The sequence below is a fragment of the Schistocerca gregaria genome, chromosome 10, assembly GCF_023897955.1.
Source record: "Schistocerca gregaria isolate iqSchGreg1 chromosome 10, iqSchGreg1.2, whole genome shotgun sequence".
Lineage (NCBI taxonomy): Eukaryota > Metazoa > Arthropoda > Insecta > Orthoptera > Acrididae > Schistocerca > Schistocerca gregaria.
In genome coordinates this window covers 198,223,033-198,245,611 of record NC_064929.1, presented here as the reverse complement: position 1 = coordinate 198,245,611, position 22,579 = coordinate 198,223,033, and the positions used below count along the sequence as shown (strand labels likewise).

Sequence of the window (22,579 nt, the reverse complement as noted above, 5' to 3'; positions counted from 1 at the left end):
GTAACATACCACTTCCCCCCCCCCCCCCCCCCCCCACACACACACACACACACACACACACACACACACACACACACACACACACACACAGTGCGACACTGAAATCCAGTCGTCATTTTACAATTACCCTAACGCCTTGTACTCCCTAATTTGATGAACATCCGTGTAGTAACCTCCAACGGACATGGGTTGATAAATGGAAACAAAAATTAAATAACACAATCGGGTTACGAACACGGGACGCGTAAGTGATAATTAACGACGCTAGCCACTATGTCAGCGGGTGGGCAGTGTTTATTGCGCGCTAAAACGCATCTAAATTACGTCAAAAACTTTGAGGGGTCGTTTTCTCAGAAACGGTCGAGTATCTTCGGGTAAGCCGCGACACGTTTTCGCTTATTCTGAACTCCCCTTTCACTGAGTAGGGTTCCTGGGAAACCGGGTAATGGCAACTGACGTTTTACCTCTCGCGAAAACGCGGCATTACGATAAGAGACTGCAGTTTATGACCTCTACAGTAAAGCTGTGTATTTATTGCCTGGCCGTAACATGTTCAATGAGGAAAACTCATTCAGCAACTGAAAGCACCATACTTTAAAAACAAATCGAGCATCTGAACACAACACACGGAATACATCAGTGAAGTGTTAACAGAACAGTACAATTAATAAAAAAACAATGGCGTGGCAATGAAAAACAGTTCTGATAGTTTCCTTACTACGCTGTACTAAATAGCAAACTTATCGTTCTGGAGTGGTAAGGGGGATTGTGTTTAGAAATCGCGAATTTGCTTTATGTCTGCACAAAGAATACCTGTGATGGCTGCGTGTGTCAGTTTTACACGGCAGAGCAATTTCAACAGATTTTGAAGAACACGGGCGTACCATAAGGTGTGGTCACTTTATCTATGAACGCAAATACATCCGTCGAGAAGATACAGAAAAATTGTGAAATTTAGACGTCGAAAAGATGACCATGCCTGGACTACGGAATTTGTGAGTTTGGATGTTTGGATTAAAAGAGGAGGGAACAGACCAAACTACGAGACCAGTCTCTTGTTCCTAATAAAACAATGCCACAAGTGTGAGAATAAAACTAGACTGACAAAACGGAATGAAACGAAAAAAATCACAAAAGATATTTGGTTTGTGGGGCGCTCAACTGCCCGGTTATCAGCGCCCGTACAGTTTCCCAAGCTTTGCTCAGCCCAATTTCGCCACTTTCCTGGATGATGATGAAATGATGAGGAAAACAAACACTCAGTCATCTCGAGGCAGACAAGAACGATGAAGAGCAGCAAACATGTAAATGGACAAAAGGGGACAAGAAAACCACAGAAGTGCAAGAAACAGGATGAAGACATTAAAACAACAAAGCGGATACCATGGCTGGCTGACCATGAGAATAAAAAACGAGAATCGAGCCACTCTGCAACAAATTAAATTCTCCACCCTGTAAGCTCAAGGGTGGAGGACACAAGGACAAAGGACATGCGATGAAACTTTGATCAAATGATAAAACCCACGCTCATGAATAAAACGTAAAACTGAATCAGCCGATGAGGCACTGTCAGATAAAATTAGCGACAACGTGTCCGGCAACCCAAGATTTGGTCGCTGGGCAGTCAAAGTGGGACAGAGCACTAGAATATGGGCCACTGTCAATCGGGCACCGCACCAACTTTTTTTTCATTTTGTTCGTTGTTGATCGATGTGTTTGGTCGTTGCGGACGTCACATGACATCCGGTCAAGTTCGTTTTGTTGATCCTTCCACTCAAGTTTTTTTATTACATAGGCCAACCAGCTCTGACCAAACACGCTGAGGTACCGTGCCGGCTAAGCGTGGCCAATGCGGAGCCGGCAGAGGACAACTGATCCCCTGCGAAAGGCCCGCATGGAACTCTTCCACACATTCCTAGTCTACTTAATGACACTTGGTTTGTTGTGTGTACCGTTATGCCATTCCCTCTCCCAAAGCCGAAAACCCTACGGCGTAGGTCAGAACGCGGGTCAGATTCAGAGATGCCCATCTCCAGAAGTGATTTCCACGTAGCCTGTTTGGTCAGCTTGTCGGCAACTTCGTTTCCTGGGATGCCGTCATGTCCTGGTGGCCACACAAACAGCACTGAACGACGGGACCGGTCCAAGGCATAGATGGCCTCCTGGATGGACGCCACCTAAGGACGGCGGGGGTGGCACTGGTCGATAGCTTGTAGGCTGCTCAAGGAGTCAGTACACAGAAGAAACCATTCCTCGAGGCATGAACGGATATACTGAAGTGCACTGGATATGGCCACCAGCTCTGTCTGCAGTGAATACACTGGAGCCATCGGGCAAGGAATGCTGTTCAATACGGCCTCTGTGGACAAACGCGAAGCCAACATTACCATCAGCAATCGAGGCGTCAGTGTAAACCACTTCAGAGCCCCATAGTACAAGAATCCAGAGGAAGGGACAGCGGAGAGCCGCAGTGTTAACGGAGTCCTTATGGCCACGCGAAAGGTCCAGGCGAAGATTCGGCCTACAGCTACACCATGGAGGTGTATGTGAATGGACCTCGAAGAGAGGTGATGAAGGGAAGGACTCCAGACAGAAGCGATCGCACGTGAACCGCAATCTTTAGCCATGACCTGGGCCGCCTATGCGGGAGGTAATAAGGAAGTTCAGGAGAGCTATAAATGTGTGCAACGTAACTGGCGAACAGTTGTGCACGCTTGATCTTCAATGGAGGGACTTCAGACACCACCAGTACGCCTGTCACCTGATTCTTTCTAAAAGCTCCTGACGCTAGCCCAACTCCGCAATGGTGCAATGCGTCGAGCAAACGCAATGTTGAGAGCGCCGCTGAACCATAAACCACACTCCCATAGTCAAGGCGGGATTGAAGAAGGGCTTCGCAGAGCAGCAGTTAAGCAAAACTATCTGCACCACAGTAGGTGTTGCTCAGGCAGCGGAGGGTATTTAGGTGTTGCCAGCACTTCCGCTTAAGCTGACGAAGGTGAGGTACCCGAATCAATCGGGCGTTGAAAAACAGTTATAAGAATCGATATGTCTCTACTACAGTGAATGAATCGTCATGAAAGAGTTTTGGTCCCGGATGAACGATACGACGGCGGCAGAAGTGCATGGTACTACTTAGCGGCCGAAAACTGGAATCCGTGGGCGAGAGCCCATGGCTGCGCCTTGGGGACTGCTCCCTGTAGGCGACGCTCAGCAACATCTGCACTTGTGGAGCAGTACGAAATGCACAAGTCGTCTGAATACAGAGAGGGTGAGACGGAAGGCTCTACAGCTGCTGATATACCGTTAATGGCAACTAAAAATAAACACACTCATTACAGAGCTCCGCGGGACCCCAGTCTCCTCGTTATGGGGGGAGGGGCGGCGCGGACTATGGGACGCGTCAACTTTGACACGGAAAATACGAAGCGACAGAAAATTCTGCATGAAATTGGGAGCGGAATTCAGACCCCACTCATACAAAGCGCCAAGGTTATGTCGTCAGGTGGTGTCATACGCTTTGCGTAAATCAGAGATGACAGCAACAAGGTGTTGGCTTCTGGAGAAGGCTGTTCGGATGGCAGATCGAGAGACAAGATTATCAGTGGTTGAGCAATCTAGATATTTGGTTCAAAAAAAAATTTAGTTTTTGACAATTATTACATTTGTAGAACTGACAAAACAAACCCCAGCGAAACAGGTTACAAACTAATAATAATACTGTAGGCCTTTGAATACTAGCCATTACGTCGTTACAGTTATGCTGCCTGTTTACTGATGCTCATACATTCGTTTCCCAAACTGCAACCTCAATGAAGAAATAAATCTCGGGTGAAGAGCTAGGTGTGAGTGTATAAAGGACAATATTTCGGCAATCTACGTTGTTGCATCATCAGGTGTGCGCCTGGAGAAGTTTAAGAATCACGTGTGACATCAATGTTACGGGTTAATGCTAGTATTTGAAAACTAACTATTGTTAATTTTTGTAAATACTATTAGTCTTACGAAGTAGTAATAACTGTCATAGCCTTTTAAAAATAATTGCATGGAATAAACAATTTAACATTTTTTTACCCCTCAGAAAATTTTAATACAACGCTCAGTGGTAATTATCCCCATGTTGGGAACCACGTTTTCAGAAGGTGGGCAGTCGTACTGCGGGCGGAAGTGAAAGAAGCGGCAACTACCTGTAACAGATGGCAGGTAGGAGGCTGAGGTATTACATGGTATCGTCACACGCATGGAAAGGGCAGAGGGAGGCAAGATGAAGACCGACGGAGTAGGAAAGCAATTAGCGTTGGCTATTACACAGTAAACTGAGTGTGGGGGTGGGCGTGGGAATCAGGGAAAGGGGTGGCGGTCGGTGGCCGTGGGGGGGTGTGGTAAGGGGGGGGGGGGGAGGTCGGCGAAGTGGAGAAGCAAGCAAGGGGCTCTCACGGAGCAGCTACTGTGCACTACCACAGTTTTGTCACTTCTCTGCTCTCTTGATTCGTAATTATTTTTTCTGTATGGGAGCAGCATGGAATAAGTATACGGGGAAGAAACTTTTGTATTCTGAAGTTATCAGCGATGAAATACAGCGAGGGCAGACTCGTTTATTTATCCATGTATTTCGTTTCAGGACAACGAAGAACCGCGTAAACACACACTACTGGCCATTAAAATTGCTGCACCACGAAAGTGACGTGCTACAGACGCGAAATTTAACCGACAAGAAGAAGATGCTGTGATTAGCTTTTCAGAGCATTCACACAAGGTTGGCGCCGGAGGCGACACCTACAAGGTGCTGACATGAGGAAAGTTTCCAACCGATATCTCTTAAACAACAGTTGACCGGCTTCGCCTGGTGAAACGTTTTGATGCCTCGTGTAAGGAGAAGAAATTCGTACAATCATGTTTACGACTTTGATAAAGGTCGGATTGTAGCCTATCGCGATTGCGGTTTATCGTATCGCAACATTGCTGCTCGCGCTGGTCGAGATCCAATGACTGCTAGCAGAATATGGAATCAGGGGTTCAGGAAAGTGATACGGAACGCCGTGCTGGATCCCAACTGCCTCTTATCACTAGCAGTCGACATGACAGGCATCTTCTCCACATGGCTGTAACGGATCGTGCAGCCACGTCTCGATCGCTGAGTCAATAGATGGGGACGTTTGTAAGACAACAACCATCTGCACGAACAGTTCGACGACGTCTGAAGAAGCATGGAGTATCAGCTCTGAGACCACGGCTGCGGTTACCCTTGACGCTGCATCACAGCAAGAGCGCCTGCGATGGTGTACTCAACGACGAACCTCGGTGCACAAATGGCAAAACGTCATTTTTTCGGATGAATCCCCGTTCTGTTTACGGCATCATGATGGTTGCATCCGTATTGGCGACATCGCGGTGAACGCACATTGGGAGTATGTATTCGTCGTCGCCCTACTGGCGTATCACCCGGGGTGACGGTATGGGGTGCCAGTGGTTACAAATCTGTCACCTCTAGTTCGCATTGACGGCACTTTCAACAGTGGACGTTGTAATTCAGGTGTGTTACAATCCGTGGCACTACCCTTCATTAGATCCCTGCGAAACCCTGCATTTAAGCAGGATAATGCACGACCGCATGTTGCAGGTCCTGTACGGGCCTTTCAGGATACAGAAAATGTTCGACTGCTGCCCTGGCCAGCACATTCTCCAAATCTCTCACCAATTAAAAACGTCTGGTCAACGGTGGCCGAGCTACTGGCTCCTCACAATACACCAGTCACTATTCTTGATGAATTGGCGTATCGTGTTGAAGCTGCATGGGCAGCTGTACCTGTACGCGCCATCCAAGCTCTGCTCGACTCAATGGCCAGGCGTATCAAGGCCGTTATTACTGCCAGAGGTGGTTCTTTTGGGTACTGATTTGTCAGGATCTATGCACCCAAATTGCGTGAAAATGTCATCACATGTTAGTTCTAGTGTAACATATTTGTCCCATGAATACCCGGTTATCATCTGCATTTCTTCTTGGTGTAGCAATTTTAATGGCCAGTAGTGTGGAACAGGGAATGGGTGTCGTCCTCTAAGGAACGGGACGGGATGGATAGCACAGAAATTCTCCGCATTGAAGGCCACATTAACAGTTGGTATTGATGTCAAGTGTCAGGGCAGATTGATTTGTATTGAGGCGAAGCAGCAGAGAGTCACAGATGTGAGAGTGGGGGTGGCCATCATTGATTGTGAAAAATGTACGTTCCCATTCCACTACTAAGTGTGATAAAAATAATTGGCAAAATCTTGTATGGGGCCACTCCCCTTTCTTGTTCTGTTTCCTTATATTATTTATTCCTTTTCTTCCAGTTTTGTGAAATCATACACGTAACGTTTGTGTGGTACATCTGGAAGGCTGTGGAACAGCTTCACTGCCACTGACTTTGCACTCTTTGGATTATGTTATTTGGTTACAAGCGGTTGCAAAGGAGTAAAGTTCAGATAGTAGATCTGTTACAAAAATCTGCAGCATGCCTCGTTCCTATGAAGTGTAACTACTACACTATCTTGCCAGCTACGAACTGCTATGAGGCTAGGACTTAATCTAAGGAAATCGATAACAGAAGAATTGCTCCAGCTGACATTATTGCTACTATGATTGAAAATCAGGTTAACCAAAGACAAGCGAAGGGAAGACTGGTTGTGGACGAAGAAGGGGCATGTATATGGCTTGCACTTCTTCGCCCATAGATGTTACTACCTCTTATAAACACGGGCAAATCTTTGATTCAAGTTTCCCCGTAACAGTTTGGTAACTTTGTGCACCTATTCCTTGCAAACCACTGATAATATTTTACTTATCAATACTATAGTGAGACTTGCTGTGGAAGGAATTTCCATTTAATACAACAGTAAGGCATTTATGCTTTTTCAGATATTAGGAGAGCTGTAAAAAAGCGGCAAAAGATATCAAAATTCTGTTTTGCAGAGATTTGTACTAATGGTATATCAAATTGGGAACATTTGAACTCACCTTGTTGATGAAGTTTCAACTGTTTATAACTAAAAACGTGTAACCTTAATTACCATGAGAACTTATATGTGTATGTCTACGAAATTTCTGAACTGCGCCAAATTTAGTTACAATGTCTTGATAACTTTGGACTTCGCAAGGTGTTTTTCATAGCACTGCAATCTAGCATGCGTCTACATCTATACATACTCTGCAAGCCTACGTACGGTGTATGATTGAGTGTACCCTTACCGCAACCAGACGTTCCCTAGCTTATTCAATTTACAGAGAGCGTGGGAAAGAGGACGGTCTTTATGTTTCCGTATAGGCCCTAATTTCTCCTATCTTCGCGGTCCTTATGCAACATGTACGTTGGCGGCAGTAGAATCGCTCTGCAGTCAGCTTCAATTGCCGGTTCTCTAAACTTTCTCTATAGTGTTTCTCTGAAATATCACCACCTTCCCTCTCGGAATTCCTATTTTGAGTTCCTGAAGCATCTCCGTAACAATTTATGTTCGAACTTACCGGTAACGAATCTAGCAGCACGCCTCTGAACTACTGGTACAGATACCAAACATTCTAGCAGTACTCAAGAACAGGCCGCTCTAGCGTCCCATATGCGGCCTCCTTCACAGATGAACTACACTTTCCTAAAATTCTCCCCAATAAAACGAGGTCGACCATTCGACTTCCCTCCCACAATCCTCCCCACCTTATAACAAACTTTTACGTTTCAGTGAGGTCTTTTCACGAAATTTCAGTTTCTAACTTTCTTCTCTCAACGCGGAAATGTTTTACTGTCACCAACGTACATAGAAACAAATAACATCGTAATATAGTACAAGATATCAGAGCTAGTACAGGAAGACTTGGGTGCTCATTTTTACCACAAGCTGTTAGCGACTGGAACGGAGATAAATAGTCTGAAGGTACCAGAATCAGATTTTCACTCTGCAGACGAGAGTGCGCTGATATGCAACTTACTCGCAGATTAAAACTGTGTGCCGGACCGAGACTCGAACTCGGGACCTTTGCCTTTCGCGGGTAAGTACTCTACCAACTGAGCTACCCCAGCGCGACTCACGCCCCGTCCTCACAGCATTACTGGCAGAAGTAAAGCCGTGAGGACGGGGCGTGAATCGTGCTTGGGTAGAACACTTGGTACAGCACTTACCCGCGAAAGGCAAAGGTTCCGAGTTCGAGTCTCGGTCCGGCACACAGTTTTAATCTGCCACAAGTTTCAGTCTGAAGGTAGTTCGAATAACCCTGTTTCATGCACTTACAGAATTGCAGAGCAGTCATGCAGATGTAGGGTGTTTGAATAACCCGTTGATGTAGCTCGGTTGCGGCTGTACGAGAGAGAGAGAGAGAGAGAGAGAGAGAGAGAGAGAGAGAGAGAGAGAGAGAGAGAGAGAGAGACTCACGCAGTATTTGGGTACGGTTCTGTCCATCTACACTGCAGAGCAGCCCCGAAACCGTCGTCGCTCGTCGCTGTAGGATATTACCGTAATTCAGAAGAAAAACGTCACAGCCAACATATTTAACTCACTAAGCGAGTATTCCAGCAGTATTCTCAAGCTGATTCCGTATTTCTAGATTTCCGGAAAGCTTTTGACACCGTTCCTCACAAGCAACTTCTAATCAAGCTGTGGGCCGATGTGGTATCGTCTCAGTTGTGCGACTGGATTCGTGATTTCTTGTCAGGAAGGTCGCAGTTCGTAGTAATATACGGCAAATAATCGAGTAAAACGGAAGTGATATTAGGTGTTCCCAGGGAAGCGTCCTGGGACCTCTGCTGTTCCTGATCTATATAAATGACCTGGGTGACAATCTGAGCAGTTCTCTTAGGTTGTTCGCAGATGATGCTGTAATTTACCGTCTAGTAAGGTCATCCGAGACCAGTATCAGTTGCAAAGCGATTTAAAAAAGATTGCTGTATGGTGTGGCAGGTGGCAGTTGACGCTAAATAACGAAAAGTGCGAGGTGATCCACATGAGTTCCAAACGAAATCCGTTGGAATTCGATTACTCGATAAATAGTACAATTCTCAAAGCTGTCAATTCAACTAAGTACCTGTGTGTTAAAATTACGAACAACTTCAATTGGAAAGACCACATAGATAATATTGTAGGGAAGGCGAGCCAAAGGTTGCGTTTCATTGGCAGGACACTTAGAAGATGCAACAAGTCCACTAAAGAGACAGCTTACACTTCACTCGTTCGTCCTCTGTTAGAATATTGCTGCGCGTCGTTGGATCCTTACCAGGTAGGATTGACGGAGGACATCTAAAGGGTGCAAAAAATGGCAGCTCGTTTTGTATTATCACGTAATAGGGGAGAGGGTGTGGCAGATATGAGTTGGGATGGAAGTCATTAAAGCAAAGACGTTTTTCGTCGAGGCGAGATCTATTTACGAAATTTCCGTCACCAAGAGAGAGTATGATTGTGGTTCGATGAACCCTCTGCCAAGCACTTAAATGTGAATTGCGGAGTAGTCATGTAGATGTAGAGTAACTAAGGTATATATTACATGAAAACTAAAGGTGGAGAGGGGAAACAAGGGAAGGGAACAGAGGAGATCACTGCTGTCAGCTGTATTGGGACTTTACGCGGAATCAGCGGCGACTAGTGAAAATGTGTACCAGACCGGGTTTCGAACCCGGGGTCTCATGCTTACTAGGCAGAAGCATTAACCACTGCGCCATCCAGCACACAGTGTTCATCTCAACTGCATGGACTATTTCGGAACGCCTCACGGTCGAGTCACATCGCTACCGACCGCCACCTATTCGCACTCCTTTGTTCATTCACACGTGAGTGAATGGTGAATCCACTGCCCAGCTAGACCAATCATTATATGAATGCGTGGTGTTTTCTTTCGGACATGTTCGAAAGAACAGACACCACACGGAATCCGCAGCTGCTGTGCATTATAAGTAATGAGGTACCCTGAAGAGCCAAACTGGTGCACACGCCTAACGTGTAGAGCCTCCGCGAGCACGCAAAAGTGCCCCAGCACGACGCAGCATGTACTCTACTGATGTCTGAAGTTGTGCTGGAGGGAACTGACACCATAAATCCGTAGGATTATGAGTGGGTGGAGGTCTCTTCTGAACAGCACGTTGCAAGGTATCCCAGAATGATCAATAATGTTCATGTCTGGGGAGTTGGGCGCCCAGCGGAAATGTGTAAACTCTTTAGAGTGTTCCTGGAGTCACTTTGTAGCAATTCTGGGCGTGTGGGGGTGTAGTATTGTCCTGTAGGAATTTAGCAAGTCCGTCGGAACGTACGATGGACATGAATGGATGCAAGTGATCGGACAGGATGTTTACGTATGTGTCACATGTCAGTCTTATCTAGACATATCAGGGGTCCCATGTGACTCCACCTGCACTCGCCCCATACCACTACAGAGCCTCCACCGGCTTGTACAGCCCCCTGCTGACATGCAGGGTCCATGGATTCATGAGCTTGTCTCTGTACCCGTAGACGTCCATCCGCTCGATACCATTTGAAACGAGACTCGTCCGACCAGGCAACATGTTTCCAGTCATCAACAGTCCACTGCTGGTGTTGACAGGCCAAGGCGAGGAGTACAAGCTTTTGCCATGCAGCCATCAAAGGTAGACGAGTTGGCCTTCGGCTCCGAACGGCCATATCGATGATGTTTCGTTGACTGGTTCACAAGCTGACACTTGATGGTTCAGCATTGAAATTTGCAGCAATTTGCGGAAGAGTTGCACTTTTGTGACCACGAACGGGTCTCTTCAGAAGCCGTCGGTTCCGTTCTTGCACGATCTTTCTCCGGGCGCAGTGATGACGGGGATTTGGTATTTTACCGGATTCCTGATAGCCACGGTACACTCGTGAAATGGTCGTACTAGAAAATCCCTAGTCCATCGCTACCTCTGAGATGCTGTGTCCCATGGCTCGTGCGCCAAATACAACACGTTCATACTTAAATCTTTACGACCCGCCATTGTAGCAGCAGTAACCGGACACAATGTATGCGTAGCCGACCGCAGCGCCTATTCTGCCTATTTACATGTATATATTTGAATATGCAGGCCTACACCACCTTCTTGGGCGCTTACGTAGCGCTCTACTAGAATGATCACCGTGGCATCAAGACTGGATTCCGGAAACATCGATTATGCAAAACTGAACTAGCGCTTTTCTCACCTCACATTCTGAAAGCCATGCATCATGGAAATGAGAGATGCAGTTTTTCTTCACTCACGAAAAGCATTTGACTCGATACCGCAGTAGCGTCTATTAATAAATGTTTTATTATGTAGGGTTCCACATAAAATTTGAGAGTGGATCGAGGATTTCTTGCTAGTTAAGACCCAGCACGTTATCTTGTATGGGTTAGTCAACAAGCGACACATTTCAGTTGTGACCCAGGAAGTGTGTTCTGACACTTCTTGTTTGATGAGGACGACATGCACAGATGATGCAGTTCTCTATAATGAAACATTGACGGGAAAAAGCTGCACAAATACTGAGATTTGAAAGCAGTGCGTAGACTGGCAAGTTGCTTTTAACATACAAAAATGTAAAATTATGCACTTAGGAAACGAAAAATCTTCACCTATGACTACAGTATCTAAGAGTCACAATTAGAACTCTAAAAATAGGTGGGTCTAAGAATTTGTGGCGATAGGCAGCAGAATGATCACACGTGTTCAGTCATAGGTAAGGCAGATGGCAATGTTGGATTCATTAGTAGGTTCAAATAGCTCCGAGCACTATGGGACTTCTGAGGTCATCAGTCCACTAGAACTTAGAACTACTTAAACCTAACTAAGGACATCACACCCATCCATGCCCAAGGCAGTATTCGAACCTGCGCCGTAGCGGTCGCGCGGTTCATTAGTAAGATAGTGCGAACATTTATAGAACAGAGGAGAGAGTTACTTTAACCGTCGTATAATACTGGAGAAGTCTGGGGCCACCAACTAAACAGGACCGCAGCTTTAATTTTACCCACAGTTGAGTATCACGGAAATCTAAATCCTGAATTGGCGAGCTCTTCGCGATATACGCGTGATTTTTAAGAACCACTGTTAAGTGAAGAATGTAGAGATATCCATCAGCCCTATAGTATCAATCCCGCAGAGAATGAACATTACTACACACGAACAGAGTCATTTGAACAGTCATCCATCTTGGATTCAGTACGCGACTAGAACAGGAAACAGCCACAATATGTGGCATAATACGAAGTAGGCCTATCCTGAGATTTGCACTTCACAGTAGATTGTGCAGCATGTACGAGGGTATGCTGAAAGGTAATGCTTTGTAGTTTCCGTACGTGCAAAATTTTAACGCTCTTTAAATAAAATAAACGTTATGTACATTCTACATCTTCATTTTTCATGTTTACACACTGAGGTGACAGTTACCGAATACCTCCTAATATCAAGCCAGATCATTTTTTGCCCGCAGTAGTGCAGCAACTCTGCATGGCATGGACTCAAGTCGTTGGACATCCCCTGCGGAAATATTTTACTATCCTGCCTCTATGGCCGTTCAGGATTGCGAAAGTGTTGCCGGTGCTACATTTTGAGCGCGAACTGACACCTATGATGTCCCATAGATGTTCGATAGAATCTATGTCTGACGATGAGGGTGGCCAAATAATTCTCCAGAGTTATCCAGGATGTTCATCAAACCAATTGTGACCCAGTGACACTGCGCATTATCATCGACCAAATTCTATCGTTTTTTTTGGGAACATGAAGTCCATAAATGGCTGCAATAGTCTTCAAGTAATCGAAAATAACCATTTGCAGTCAATGAGCATTTCAGTTGGACCAGATTACCCAGTCCAGTCCATGTAAACACAGCCCACACCATTATGGAGCCACCACCAGCTGGCACAGTGTCCTGTTGACAACTTGAGTCCACGGCTTCGTAGGTTCTGCACCACACACGAACCCTGCCATCAGCCCTTACCTGCTGAAATGTGGACAGATTTGACCAGGACGCGCTTTTCCGGTTGTCTGGCGTCCAACCGATACGCTCACGATCCCGGGAGAGGCGCTGCAGGCGATCTCATGCTGTTAGCAAAGGCAATAGCGGCAGCCGTCTGTTGTCATACTCAGCCAGCGCCAAATTTCGCCGCACTGTCCAAACGATTACGTTCGCCGTATGTCCCACACTTATTTCTGCGCTAATTTCAAGCAGCGTTGCTTGTCTGTTAGCACTGACGACTATGTGTAAACGCCGCTGCTCTCGGTCGCAATGAGAAGGCCGTCAGACACTGCGTTGGCCTTGGTGAGATGGGTTGGGTTGATTTTGGGGAGGAGACCAAACCGCGAGGTCATTGGTCTCGTCGGGTTAGGGGAGGAAGTCGGCCGTGCCCTTTCAAAGGAACTATCCCGGCATTTGCAGAACGATTCTACTACCGCCAACGTAAATTCAGCATAAGAGATAAGAGCTAGTAATGTGGCATACTGCTCTAATGGTGGTACAAGCTACCCTCCACTAGGCACCATACGCTGGCTTTCGGAGTATGTAGCTGCAGAAGACACCCGTTGGGCGAAAACACGAAGAGTGGAAATTTAACTTTATATGTACTGCAATGTATTGCATAATGTTCTTGAACGGAGAAATGTTTTATTGTTCATTTGCAGTAAAATCATTACCATTCCACCGTGTCTGCTGTGTGGAGAAAGGGGAGGCAACAAAGAAACCAACATATACGAAGGTAAGCCGATTATCATCCGCAATTTAGTTATATTTTATTTTGGCAGTACTGTCGTTTTACGTTGGTGACGCATATATTGTTTATTTGTTGTTGTATCTTTGTAATTTTAACGCTACTAGGTTAGTTTCGATATTGCTGCCGTGCTGTTAATCATGGCTGCTCCGCTATTTGCACAAAGAAGAGAACTTTGTCATGTCGTTTCTGGAAACCCAAAATCTACTTTGTAGGAATCAACATGAATTCCGGAAACAGCGATCGTGGGAGACCCAATCGCTTTATTTGTTCACGAGACCCAGAAAATATTAGTTACAGACTCCCATGTAAATGCCATTTTCCTTGCCTTCCGGAAGGCGCTCGATACACTTCCGCACTGTCGCCTGATAAATGAAGAGCCTACGGAATATCAGACCAGCTGTGTGGCTGGATTGAAGAGTATTTAGCAAACAGAACACAGCATGTTGTTCTCGATGGAGAAACTTCTACAGACGTTAAGGTAACCTCTGGCGTGCCACAGGTGTTATGGTACCATTGCTTTTCACAATATATATAAATGACCTAGTAGATGGTATCGGAAGTTCCATGCTGATTTTCGCGGATGATGCTATAGTATACAGAGAAGTTGCAGCATTTGAAAATTGTAGCGAAATGCATGAAGCTCTGCACCGGATAGGCACTTGGTGCAGGGTTGGGTTGGTTGTTTCGGGGCAGGAGACCAGACAGCGAGGTCATCGGATTAGGGAAGGACGGGGAAGGAAGTCGGCCGTGCCCTTTGAAAGGAACCATCCCGGCATTTGCCTGGAGCGATTTAGGAAAATCACGGAAAACCTAAATCTGGATGGCCGGACGCGGGATTGAACCGTCGTCCTCACGAATGCGAGTCCAGTGTCTAACCACTGCGCCACCTCGCTCGGTTAGGTGCAGGGAGTGGCAACTGACCCTTAACATAGGCAAATGTAATGTATTGCGAATACGTAGAAAGGAGGATCCTTTATTGTATGATTATATGATAGCGGAACCAACACTGGTAGCAGTTATTTCTGTAAAATATCTGGAAGTATGCGTGCGGAACGATTTGAAGTGGAATGATCATACAAAATTATATTGTTGGTAAGGCGGGTACAAGGTTTAGATTCATTGGCAGAGTCCTTAGAAAATGTAGTCCATCAACAAGGGAGGTAGCTTACAAAACACTCGTTCGACCTATACTTGAGTATTGCTCATCAGTGTGGGATCCGTACCAGATCGGGTTGACGGAGGAGATAGAGAAGATCCAAAGAGCAGCGGCGCGTTTCGTCACAGGGTTATTTGGTAAGCGTGATAGCGTTACGGAGATGTTTAGCAAACTCTAGTGGCAGACTCTGCAAGAGAGGCGCTCTGCATGGCGATGGAGCTTGCTCGCCAGGTTTCGAGAGGGTGCTTTACTGGATGAGGTATCGAATATATTGCTTCCCCTTACTTATACCTCCCAAGGAGATCACGAATGTAAAATTAGAGCGCGCACGGAGGCTTTCCGGCAGTCGTTCTTCCCGCGAACCATACGCGACTGGAACAGGAAAGGGAGGTAATGACAGTGGCACGTAAAGTGCCCTCCTCCACTCACCACTGAGTGGCCTGCGGAGTGTAAATGTAGATGTAAACCCGTTTTGTGGTCGGAAGGCGTACCAGGGGCCGAAATTAATTGAAGACTTTCGATACAGGACGTGATGTGTGTTGTCACAACGGAGTGTGTACGTATGGATTGAAAAGCTTCGAAATGGTCGCACAAATGTTATGCACGATTAAGGAGCCGGACGACCGTCTATCACCACAGATGAAGAAACCATTTAGCGTTCACGTGAAATGATTCTCTTAGACGATTAACTATTGAAGTGGCACATCGTCTGCAAATTAGTCCCTGTTCTGCCTACGAAATCATCCACAACAGAATTGGGTTTCATAAAGTTTGCGCAGGATGGAACCCAGAACAATTCACGCAGTTACATAAACAAACGCGCTTGGACATCTGCAAAAGGCATTTGGATCGCTATGGTAAGAAAGGGGACAAAGCCTTAGACCGGATCATTACTGATGACGAAACATGGATCCATCATTACGAACCGGAGAGTAAACAGAGTATGGAATGGAAACGTTCAAATTCGCCATGCAAGAAAAAGTTCAGGACCCAACCAGCCGCAGGAAAACTTATGCTTATTGTTTTTTTGGGACGCACAAGGTCCAGTGTTTAAACATTATGGGGAAAGGTGCACAACAATGAACAGTTTGTTACAGTGAGATGCAATTCGAGGCAAGCGTCGAGGATTGTTGTCAAAAGGTGCTGTGTTGTTGCACGACAATGCCCGTCCGCATATTGCTGACCAGTCTGCTGTAAGGCTCCAGAAACTCAAATTTGAAGCACTGGATCATCATCCATGGGGTCCGTCGATTTGCCTCGGCGAAGCAGTGAAAGAAGCGGTGGATTCCTGGCTCGCAGCTCAACTGAGAAACTTATGAGAGCACAGGAAGCTTGTACGATGGACCAAGTGCGTTGAAACGGAAGGAGACTATGTCGAAAAATGTTCCTGTAAGTTTCGTATTTGATTACAATAAAATTTTGTAACTACTTTGCGGATAATAACTGACTTACCCTCGTAGTTTCGTATACCTGAATACAGGAGTTTAACGTTGCTATCCATATTTCATTTCGGTAAGGACTACCGACCGTTCCCAAACAGGGCTTAAGTCAGGAGTGCAGTAGGTGGTATAGCACTTAACAGGCCAATCAGTCAAACCAGTAACAGCTTGAAGTGTACGTGCTGTAGCACTGTCGTGCAAAATGAGTGTCAGGTACTGCAGTAAGAGTCACTTCTGTCTGTATGCTGTTCATTTTTGGAACACTACCTACGACAAGACTTAATCCCCCCTGAGTTCAACACTCTTTCTGAACTGAAGGAAAAACTTCACGGCATTCACTTCGGAATTTCTACAAGTTCGTCGGGCAGTAGACCGCGCAGCTCGAGCTGTCAACAACGGGCACTGCTGAGAGTATCCTACGACTCCCACATCGCTGTCAACGGGTTACACACAATGCTGGTGACTACTTTGAAGAGCAGTAAAACTTTGAAAACACCTATCTATTTTGTACGAACTGTAAATAAACAGTTGTCACTATTGAAGTACCAACCCTCGTAGCTTATTCAGTAGGAAATCTCCAACAGTGCTTACATTTGCAGTTCGCCTTACGGTCTGATCGTTTGGCGTTACGGAAACTACGCAACGACGTAACAATGTTAAGGTAAAGAACGGTACAGCTATATTCAAGTTCACAAATTTCTCTTCTTCAGAAACGCTTTCCTTGGCATTGCCAGTCTACATTTTATATCCTCTGTACTTCGGCCATCAGTTATTTTGCTCCCCAAATAGCAAAACTTACTACTTTTAGTGTCATTTCCTAATCTAATACCCTCAGCATCACCCGATTTAATTCTACTCAATTCCATTATCCTCGTTTTGCTTGTGTTGATGTTCATCTTATATCCTCCTCTAAAGACACTGTCCATTCCGTTCAGCTGCTCTTCCAAGTCCTTTGCTGTCTCTGACAGAATTACAATGTCATCGGCGAACCTCAAAGCTTTTATTTCTTCGCCATGGAATTTAATTCCTCTTCCGAATTTTTCTTTTGTTTCCTTTGCTGCTTGCTCAATATACAGATTGAATAACATTGGGGATAGGCTACAACCCTGTCTCACTCCCTTCCCAACCACTGCTGTCCCTCGACTCTTCTGCCATCTGGTTTCTGTACAAATTGTAAATTGCCTTTCGCTCCCTGTATTTTACCCCTGCTACCTTCAGGATTTGACGGAGAGTATTCCAGTAAACAGTGTCAAAAGCTTTCTCTAAGTCAAATACTAGAAACGTAGGTTCGCCTCTCCATCTTCTAAAATAATTCGTAGGGTCTGTATTGCCTCGGGTGTTCTAACATTTCCTGAGCAGTACCCGCCCGGAGATCAGAATGGGGGAGTATTTTACCTCCGGAATATTTTATCCAAGAGGACACCGTCATTTCAACGGCTCAATTGCGGCCGATATTAGTTTATTTCATTTGAAAATTATTTCAGGGCCGGAAGTGTTAGCAAGGGCCCACACTATCGCCACCAAACGGTGGAAGTGAGCTGGGCTACATTGCCTTCACATTGCAAGGAATAAAGTTAAAATAAGAGAAAGCGGGCTTTGTGAATGCGTTCTTTTTCAGTTAAGTGGAATACTTGTTAAAATTTAACTAGTGGAGTGACGCTGGATACAAACCTACCCAGAATTTTTCCAGAATGTCGGAACATGATTTATAATACGTCGTACAAGGAGCTGGTGCGAGAACTGCTACAGCCAATACAAATATTAGAGAATGCATACCACTTATGACCCGACTGGCGATCACCCTTCAGGTTTTAGCTTCTGGTGATTCGCAGAAGTTTGTTGCATCTCTTTGAAGCTCATCAGTTATGAATACACCTCATGGCACGAGCACTATCAATGCTTTGGCAGGACTACTGAAAGATTTCGTTAAGAAAAGAATTTTTATTTACCAACATTTAACAAGATTAGGAAATGAGACAAAGTAGTGAAGGAGTTTTGCTCTTTGGGGAGCAAAATAACTGATGATGGTCAAAGTAGAGAGGATATAAAATATAGACTGGCAAGGAAAGCATTTCTGAAGAGAAATTTGTTAATATCGAGTATAGATTTAAATGTCAGGAAGTCGCTTCTGAAAGTATTTGTATTGAGTGTAGCCATGTATGGAAGTGAAACATGGACGATAAATAGTTTGGACAAGAAGAGAATAGAAGCTTTCGAAATGTGGTGCTACAGAAGAATGCTGAAGATTAGATGGGTAGATCACATAACTAATGAAGTATTGAATAGGATTGGGGAGAAAAGTGTGTGGCAAAACTGGACTAGAAGAAGGGACCAGTTGGTAGAACATGTTCTGGGGCATCAAGGGATCACAAATTTAGCATTGGAGGGCAGCGTGGAGGGTAAAAATCGTAGAGGGGGAGCGAGAGATGAATACACTAAGCAGATTCAGAACTATGTCGGTTGCAGTAAGTACTGGGAGATGAAGCGTGCACAGGATAGAGTAGAATAGAGTGCTAAATCAAACCAGTCTCAGTACTGAAGGACAACAATTTTTGCTCAAGTATGTCTACAGACAGTTTGAAACTAAGCGTGATTTCGACCTCACCAACAGTTTTTCTCGATGACAGATCTTTGTATACATAGGTTTCTATGATGAGTTGGGTAGAGTGGCGCTCGACGTCACAGTCATCAGCGCCCTGACGAAAAGTTAACATGGAATCTCATGTGTGGGGACCCCACACGCAGAGTGGTTTATAACGTACTAAAGGAACGTACTATAGTCTGCCGCCCTTCCCCACCAGTTTAGGGATGAGGCCTGATAGTTCACAAAATTTCATCACTTAACACTGGTATCGGTATCTGCGAGGACGGTGAGCAGATCTCCAGAGAGACCAAGGGCTGCCCTAATATCACTATACAGGACAGACGTAGCCACAATATGCTGAACTGAAAGCGGCACGCCACAAACTTCACAGAAAGGTGGATGCTCCCCCCGGAGGAGGTAGCCATGTGTGAAAGGGCTATGCCCGATGTGCAGTCTGGTAAGCAAAACATCCTTCCAGCGGCGAGGCTGACACGAAGTCCGACAAGCTTTTGTGGTCGGTTTGAGTGACCGCAGTTTGTTGTCCGACGCCTGCAACCATCCGGTCTCCCTCTGATGCATCTGTCAGAAAATGAGAATGGCGTGCAGCGGGATGGGACATTGAGGGACAGCACCATCCCAACATGCTTCCTTGGCATCTTTATCGGAAATGTCTTTCCCCTGTATCCCAATGTGGCCAGGAACCCAGCAAAAGATCACCACCTTGCCACGGCGTTGGAGCCGATGTACGCAGTCATGGATTAGCTGAATCAGCGGGTCTACCGGATACATTACTTTCGACATGCCATAGATGTAGTCTTATATTAATCTCACTTATAAAATACGTAGTTCTCTTATTTGTTGACTCATATTGCTGTACACAACAAACTCTCAACAACAAACTATAAAAAAACATGTGGCTGTATGTACGGGCAGACTTTCGAAACGATGCATAATGAGTTTTTGCTCGGACACGTGACTGCAGCAGTATCTGGAAAAAGTGCGAGCAAGAGGAAAGCATTTACAGACAAGGACAGAGCGATTGCCCTGGAATTCGAAACATTCAACCTTAGTGAACAACACAGGCCACTCTTTGGCAATACGCCGGCAACTACTTGGAACATCAGTAATTTTTCCTGGCCATACCAAAAATTACCGCCTATTGCAGCCAGATTGCAGCAGTGTTTACGGCTACGGTGGTCCAATACTGTCGTAAAATATAAAATACATCTTACTGTACACCGTGGTCTGCATGTAAGAATGTTAGATTGCCACGCCGACATTCGAGCATATATTCCATCTACGACATTCAAAAAGAAAAGGTAGGTGTGTGTGTGTGTGTGTGTGTGTGTGTGTGTGTGTGTGTGCGTGTGTGGTATGAATCCTAAAAATAACATCTCCGTGATACACAGGTTGTGTGTACTATCATAGCTGTGAAACGCTAAGGGCCACACTTCTTTGTCTTAACTGGACACGCAACAATTTATCGGCCGAACGACCGACCGACCAACCAACCAATTTTGTCAAGCCTACACGCGTCCCGAACGACTGCTCTTAGTCATTATGGTGCTGCCCTGTTGTGATACGTTTATCTTAAGTTCACCGAGTTTATGTTCTACGAGATACCGCTTGGTTTTACGCAAAGATAAAACGGGGTTTGCCTTAGTTATTTTAGAGGTAACAAGGCCAAAAAAGCCGAAATGTAACTGACGCTGCTGATGGGAGGAAAGATTTTCACCCATGTGCAGTTGCTTAAGCAGCCTGAAGACGACGATTTTCGTAATTACCTAAGAAAGTATGAATCGTTAATTTCGTAACTGCTGATCATCAAATCATTCTTAACGAAAAAGAATACAGCCATGAGAGCCTGTTAGTTGCATTACAGTTTCTAGTCAATGGCATAAGTTAACTGGACCTCAAATTTAGTGCTGTTGTGTGGTATATTATTAACTAAAATGATCCCTGAAAACTTCGGCGTTGACTGAGTAAATACACCACAGAAAAGCAACAGAAAAATTATATTCATGTGAACTTCATCAGGCTTTATATGCAGTATAAAAGTTTACCTGTAAGTTTAAGAAACGCATTTCAAATTCGAAGAAGAAACACTACACATGACGGTGGTGCACATCTAATAACTACAAAAAACACTTAAATTGTAACTGAACTGTAGAACATTCCACACTTTGCTCTTCATAGACGAGGGCTTGCATATAAAACTTCCTGGCAGATTAAAACTGTGTGGCGAACCGAGACCCGAACTCGGGACCTCTGCCTTTCGCGGGCAAGTGCTCTACCAACTGAGCTACCCAAGCACGACTCACGCCCCGTACTCACAGCTTTACTTCTGCCAGTACCTCGTCTCCTACCTTCCAAACTTTACAGAAGCTCTCCTGCGAACCTGCAGAACTAGCACTCCTGAAAAAGGATACTGCGGAGACATGGCTTAGCCACAGCATCGGGGAGGTTTCCAGAACGAGATTTTCACTCTGCAGCGGATTGTGCGCTGATATGAACCTTACTGGCAGATTAAACCTGTGTGCCGGAACGAGACTCGAACTCGGGACCTTTGCCTTTCGAGGGGAAGTTACCTTAATTACTTTAGGGTATACTACAATCCCCTACGTATCGGTGGTCTGCAGAGTATAGATTCAGACAACGGTATGAAACAGGCCATTTTGTACTTCATTTGGTAACATACCACTGAAGATCTGGTATTTATGCTTAAACTGTAAATCAGGACTTCCTTTGAATATATACTTCACGATGGTTTAGTAGAAATTTAACAGTTTCCACTTTTAGTGTGCCACGGTTAAACCGGCTCTGACAAGCTGTTTTATCGGTAAGACTATGGGAAATAAGTGATACATATTTACCGATTGTTGTTTCCAGTTTCACTAGTTTTTCCGTCTCCATCTTAATTGTGCAATGTTAAAGATAACAGACCTTTTCCCCATTGTCCATATTTTACTGAATATTTGGAAATTTATTCAGTTTTGTCAGTGTAATATGATGTTGGCTTCATTATTCGACAGCACTAAACTTCACTATGGATAAATAAAACTAGAGGTTCTCTCAATATAGCACCACTGAAAATTAATCAATGACGGTATGACATCAGTGCAAACCGTTCACAAGTGCCGAACATTCGATTGAATTAATACGAAAGAAAATATATATTGCTACGAACAAATGGAATTTTTCCGCAGCTATTGGAAACTACCAAGTCTAAAAACGAATCTGAACGCCAGTATACAATCATTTTCAAGTACGCACAGCGTATTTCTCATGTGGCGACCAAGGCCGCTGCAATGCCGGAGATAAGCTACTCGTATGCCGGCGAGCGGGCTGTATTTTGTTTGCGGAGCTCGCATGGCCCCAGATTACTGGCGGATCCCCGGGGGTAGCTGGAGCGCGTTTCGCGTGCAGGGATGAAGGTTACTACGATTTCCCTCCCCAAAGCCTCTCCCCTCTTCGCCACGGCCATGACGCAACAGGTTAAACCCCGAGAGGGCGTACGCCGGTCTGGCAAAGATCGATCCGCTAGCCGGCAAGTGTGTGTGTGTGTGTGTGTGTGTGTGTGTGTGTGTGTGTGTGAAGCCAATCTCAGCCACGTGCTCCACCTGTGTCTCTAACCTGACTTCCAAGCACACGTTTCAACCTATAACATAACTTCAATATTCCTTAAACATTGCGCC

At 45.3% G+C, this 22,579-nt stretch overlaps 1 protein-coding gene and 1 non-coding gene across 2 annotated transcripts in view; both read right to left on the bottom strand.

The window, feature by feature from the left end:
- The window catches only part of LOC126293616 (uncharacterized), a gene marked incomplete in the record, with an annotated part of 370,783 nt that overhangs the window by 347,129 nt on the left and 1,075 nt on the right, over window positions 1–22,579 (bottom strand).
- Window positions 9,614–9,686, bottom strand: Trnat-agu (transfer RNA threonine (anticodon AGU)). Its single transcript has one exon. It is a non-coding gene; the product is annotated as a tRNA-Thr (tRNA).